This window comes from Hemiscyllium ocellatum, chromosome 20 (genome assembly GCF_020745735.1).
Source record: "Hemiscyllium ocellatum isolate sHemOce1 chromosome 20, sHemOce1.pat.X.cur, whole genome shotgun sequence".
Taxonomy (NCBI): Eukaryota; Metazoa; Chordata; class Chondrichthyes; order Orectolobiformes; family Hemiscylliidae; genus Hemiscyllium; species Hemiscyllium ocellatum.
The window spans coordinates 7,581,181-7,587,180 of record NC_083420.1 but is presented as its reverse complement, the minus strand read 5'-3'; the positions used below and the strand labels follow the sequence as shown (position 1 = coordinate 7,587,180).

Below are 6,000 nucleotides of genomic sequence, written 5' to 3'. Positions count from 1 at the left end.
GCATTCCATTCAGTGCAAATAATGTAAATAATTTCAACTTCAATTCCACGGGTCAAACTAACTTCAGTCATTTTTTCTTTCAATAGAATCAACATTCACCAGTAAAACATTCTTTTCCCAAAGTAAAAGAAAATCCTAATTCTCTGAAACTGTATAGTAACTTATAAAACTTTTCAGAAAAAAATTCTATAATAGGAACAACAAAGATCAAGATCACGTCCTTTGTATACAATGTTTCCTTTGTTCAAACACGCAAAAGAAAACCGATAGTACGGCAAAAAAAAATTCTCAATCACATGAAATGTTTTGACAAAGTGAGCATTTTGAAAGACGGGTTTTTGTCAGTTTGACGTTCAATCTTTTGAAAGCAAACTCTCCAAACCATGCAGTGTGTATAATGCAGGCCTGGACCATCAAAGAGGTATCCTTTTTAACGCAGACTTGGTGGCCAAGTAGTGTTCCAACTAACGCAGGCCGAGTTCCTGAAGTTGTAAATTTCGAAACATTCAATTAGAAAAAGAATATGAATACCTGGGAATGATTTAAAAGTACAGTCCAGTCAGATATAGAATGAATATCTGAAAACTAGAAGGTCACTCTGACAGAAAGCATTGCCATTTATAAATAAGTCATCTAAACCCTTGAATCTGAAAATTGCTACAGTGTTGTTGAAGTCCCATATCACCAATGCTTCTCCTCCACTTCTCTAAGAGTTACAGTCCCTGCTCAGCCATACAAAAAGGTAAATTCACCAAAGTCTTAACATTGCAGTGAGACAATGGTGGTGTTTTAAGAGTCACTACCATACTTAGTTAAAAATCATAACACCGGGTTATAGTCCAACAGGTTTAATTGGAAGCACACTAGCTTTCGGAGCGATGCTCCTTCATCAGGTGATTGTGATGAAGGAGCGTCGCTCCGAAAGCTAGTGTGCTTCCAATTAAACCTGTTGGACTATAACCTGGTGTTGTGCGATTTTTAAACTTTGTACACCCCAGTCCAACACTGGCATCTCCAAATCATGACCATACTTAGTGATGGGGAAGGAAAATTCATCATGGTAATCTCAGCCAGTTTGGGAATGAGTGTAACTGCTACAGTGGAGGGCTCTGGAAATTCTCGTACATGAAACAGCATTAACATGCAGGCACAGTAAATGATTCGTAAGGCAAATGGAATGTTACACTTGGGGGGGGGGGGGGTGAAGAGGGAGATGGAATACAAAAGCAGGACATTCTGCCACGATTGCTCAGGCTATTACTTGAGACCACACCTAGAATGCTGTGTGCAAAAGGAATATACTTGCCTTGGAGGTAGATCAGATTAAGGCTGTTTAACAGTTTGAAGGGGTTGTCTTCTAATAAAAAAGATTGAGCAATTTGGGCCCATACTCACTGGAAAGAGAGGCGTGATTTAATTTAAACATAACAGATCTGAGGTGGCTGTCAGCGTGGTCAATGAAAGGAAGCTTTTCCCTGCGGAATCCAGAGCTAGGGGGCAGAATTTCTGAATAAACACATTTCTGTTGTTATCCAACTAAGATGGGAAATACAGAAATTCTTCTCTTGGAGGGTTGTAAAGCTTTGGAAATTTCTACCCTAGAGAGTTAGACGATGAATCATTGAATGGATTTAACACACAGATGAACAGATATTGAACTATAAGGAAGTCAAGCATTACAAGGAACAGGTAGAAAACTGGAGTTAAGGCAAGACTTGATCAGGTGTAATCTTATTGAATGGTAAAGGAGACTCTAGGGGCTGTTGGTCTACGTTATAAACAGGGTCTTATGTTTACATTACTGCTAAAATGCCTCACACAGCCCTTGAAAAGGTGATTTTACACGTGGAAGTTAAATTTTTCCTATCATTTACACTCATTTGTAAATTTATAAGCTTATAAATATTTTAACTTCTCCTTTAATGTAACCACAATTATTTAATTCACTATAAGAAAACTTAAGCTAAGAGTGAAGATGGTCAGTAATTTTTCACTTTCTGGTTCAGTGAGAGAATACTTTGAATTGGTTGTTTCTCCTGCTGCATCACTAGTGTTGAGTGCCTGGAGAAACTTGACTTGTTACTAGATTTAAACCATTAATGGGAACAGGGGAAAAGGCAACCTTATTGAAATATATCTGTACTAGATCCTGTACTAGGGACACAATTTAAAAAAAAGGGTCTCCCATTTTAAGGGAGGGGTGAGGGAGAGTTTTTGGAACACTCTTCCCCAGAAAGCAGTGAAGCCTCGGTCACTTAATATTTTTTTTTAAAAAGGCAGAGGTTGATTGACTCCCTTGTTATTTAAGAATGAGAGGATAATTGGGGTAGGTAGGAAGCAGAGTTGAAGTTATAATCAGATCAGCCACTATCTTACTAAATGGCAGACCTGGCTTGAAGGGCCAAATGTGTAAACCTCCTCCTAATGTGAATGTTTGTGAAGGAAGTTGTCTTGCCAGTGATAGAAAATTCCACAACCCAATGTTACAGCCTTGGCTTCTTCACTGAAATATGCATGATTGTAAGAAGTGTGAAAATATTACAAGAATGTACATGGGAGAATTGATTAAGACGAAAACAAGCCTCCAATCCCATCTTTTTGTCAGGTAAAAATATTAGTTTATAGCAAAATCATTGTTTTGATGCATTCCATAACTATTAGTGCCGCTGATGTTTAGTCAGAGCTATATAGATGCCTTTAAGGAGAAAAATATAAGCCTTTTTCCAAAGATTTTGAGAATGTGAGCGCAAGGGCGTGAGAACATGACAGACATACAGACAGAGAGCAAGAGACCAGGTGACAAGACTGTGCAGCCAACAATGCCTTTTGTGTTCTTTGTTTCCATATCACATGCAGAAAGTCTTTTACCTGCCTGGAACTGTGTAGGTTACAGCTTTTTGTTCATTATTGACAGCCATGATAAACAATGAAGCGCTCCTGCCATACGTGCCGAGGGGCCTAGTGCTGCCGATGGAGAGCTCAGAGGTACGTGAAATTTACTCTGCCTGGCTGAAGCAGATAATACAGGCAACACTGGAGTTTGTTCCTCTTGAACATTGCTGAGTAAAGAATGGATGGATTCCTCTTGCAGAGTTTCAGAAGCGCAGCTTGAAACTATTTGGAGAAAAAAAATGTATATTTTTTCAACTGATACATTTTAGTGCAATCTAAAATTGTGATGTGCTTTGTCAAATAGTGCACTGGTCTGCATGGTTTGCCCAGAAGTTCATTTCTATTAAACCAGACTGATTCAGTTAGAGTTTTTAAATTATTTGAAGATTATGCATTTTCTTCTCGAATCTTTATACTTGTGTTATTTCAATTTTCTTACTCTTGTGCAGCTTCTTCTTTCTCCACTTTTAGACACTTCCTCCTTGCCCATATCTTGGGCAACCCTCCTTGGTCAAGAGATCAGTTCAACACACAAGCATCCCTGAGGGGTAAAGAACAATGTATTCCTCCCACCCCCCACCCCCACACGCTCCTAAACCCATTCCCACCTTCCTCTCCCAGAGATCTATTTTGATTGAGCCAAGAAGGGACCACTCCTGAACAATTCACTCCTTTTTAAAAAAACAATTAAAAATGCAGTAAACATTCCATCAAAGGAAAGCCAATTTCATGGATAGTATTGAGTTTTGTTCTCTTAAAAAGGAGAGCCACGTTGCGCATTGAATTTTAGAATCGTAGCTCTTTTCAACCTCATCTTCGAGCTATTTTAACATCATTCCTGGAATGTATTCTAACAATACATTTGAAGTTCTATTTATAGCATGTTCCTACTTGTCCTAAGGTGATGTTGACACATTCTGTACACTGTTCAATATTGTCAAAGCACATATTTCACATTTGTTTATATTAATTTCTCATTGCTTCACTTATTTACATCAACTCAGTTAAGAGAACCAAGCTAACACTTGTGGTCCACCCTGATAACTCACTTTTTTCCTAACCAGGCAATACCTTACCAAGTGTTTAGAGATATTCTATTTGTATATATTTATGAAATAAGGAAGATAAAAGCTTGTTACATGAGTGGTACAACAATAAGATTAATAGCTTCAAATAAAACAATTTCACAGTTAAAAATCATATCAGCTACTTTGAAAACGACAATTTAAATAAAAACATTTTGAAATACAAACCATGTTTATATCGATTAACATCTTAATTAAGCTTAGACATATGAGAACAAAACAATTGGTAATGCACAGTCAAGCCTTACAGACATGTGCTTAAATAGTAGATTAGGATTGATATTTGGGCAAGGTAATGCATCTTTATTTGGCTGTAATTTACATAACATACAAATGTCCGAAGCAATAAAACAGAGGAATCAATTACCTGTTTCAATCTGAGCTTGTCAACTGTCTCCTAGAGGATGTCCAAGCACTGGCATTCAGCTAAGGTGCGTGGATTACTGTAAGTAGTAACTTCATATTGCCTAACTGAGCAGGGATTTGCGTCATTTTAAAATGGCTCATCCCAGGCAGTCAAATTCAATAACATGGAGCTTCAATGTACTGAGAACTGAAAGCATACGCTCACTGTATGCCGGCCTGACTTGCTTGGTTATCATTCATTTTCAGATGGGAGCTTAAAAATTAAGCTGACATCTACCTTCTCAGTTTTCCACATAGGGAAGAATGAACAGCAACAGAATGCTCCATGACATTATTCAGAGAACAGGAAATTCTGTTTAACATCCTTCCCTCAATTACTAGGAGAAATTGAGGACTGCAGATGCTGGAGAGTGAGGGTTGTAAAGTGTGATGCTGGAAAAGCACAGGTCAGGCAGCATCTGTGGAGCAGCAGAGACGGCATGTTGGGTATAAGCTCTTCTTCATTCTAGATGATGAAGGGCTTATGCCCAAAGTGTCGACTTGCCAACTTCCATCAATCACCGCCAAACAGACTTTTCACATTTATCACAATACTTGCCTACATCGTATGTACAAAAAAACCCCACAATATTTTTCAAGTGCTTTGTCATGCTGAAGGATTTAAATGATGTTGTATGAATGCAAACTGACATTAGGATTTTCTCTCAAGTTCGTAGACAAAGCCTATTTCAGGAGGGGCAGCTTAAAGAACAACGCATCCCCCCCCCCATCACTTTCTTATCGGTCAAGTGACTTGTTCAAGAGGGGCGCTGTATGGAATGGAAAATATTTTCAGAAGAGCAGAAATATTCAGAGGAGAGTTAGACGCTCAGTTAATCCAAAGTAAAAGTGCAGTTAAACAGCTGTACCCAACATTCCAAATATTTACCTTTTTTGGTATCATTTTTCACAAAGGGCTGAATATTCTCTGATTTGAAACTTTCACCTGAAGTACCTGCATTCAATAACAAATTCATGATTAGCTAAGATTATTAAATTACAGCAAAAACCCCAGAATATTTTACAAATTTTAAAAAAGTTTTAATCTACATCCAAAAAAATTGGTCATATGACATTGTCCTGTACTTCCATCCTGAGAGATATTTATTTAGGCTAAACAGAGTAGCATCTTTTGACAATACACTGACAACTTTGTCCATCAGTGGAAGTGTTCAAACTTCACTGAAATCTTAATTATCCAGGATGTAAAGGATTCCTAGTTGAATTATCCATTAATTGCTGTAAACAAGTGTCTCAATTTAAATATGGATAGTTGTCTCATTCCTCTATTGCCATGTTTCACAGATTACTTCTGTTGATGCAAACTGTTTATCAAGTTATTTCACTTTATGGCAAAATTTGCACTTGAAACAAATACAGAGACTCCAGTACACAATCTAGCAGTTACGTTGATGAGAGCAGCAAACTCCTCTTGAGCCATTTATTGTTCAGGAGCTAGGCAAGAAGAGCTGTAAACCAGCCTGACCAAGATAAGCTGTAAATTTCAACTAATTTTGCCCGTTTTAACACTAAATAAAAATGCCAGTTTTAACTTGTGCTTGCCATCCAAAGATTTTTCCCGAATAACTCAAGCTGCATTGACAAGACAGCAGCGCAA

General features: G+C 37.8%; 1 long non-coding RNA gene across 1 annotated transcript; it reads right to left on the bottom strand.

Moving 5' to 3' along the window:
- Positions 1 to 396: 396 nt before the first annotated feature.
- LOC132825125 (uncharacterized) lies at positions 397 to 5,338 on the bottom strand. The gene is made up of 3 exons (XR_009645754.1): positions 5,272 to 5,338; positions 2,869 to 3,114; positions 397 to 482 (listed from the first exon to the last, which is right to left on the bottom strand). It is a non-coding gene; the product is annotated as an uncharacterized LOC132825125 (long non-coding RNA).
- Positions 5,339 to 6,000: the final 662 nt, after the last annotated feature.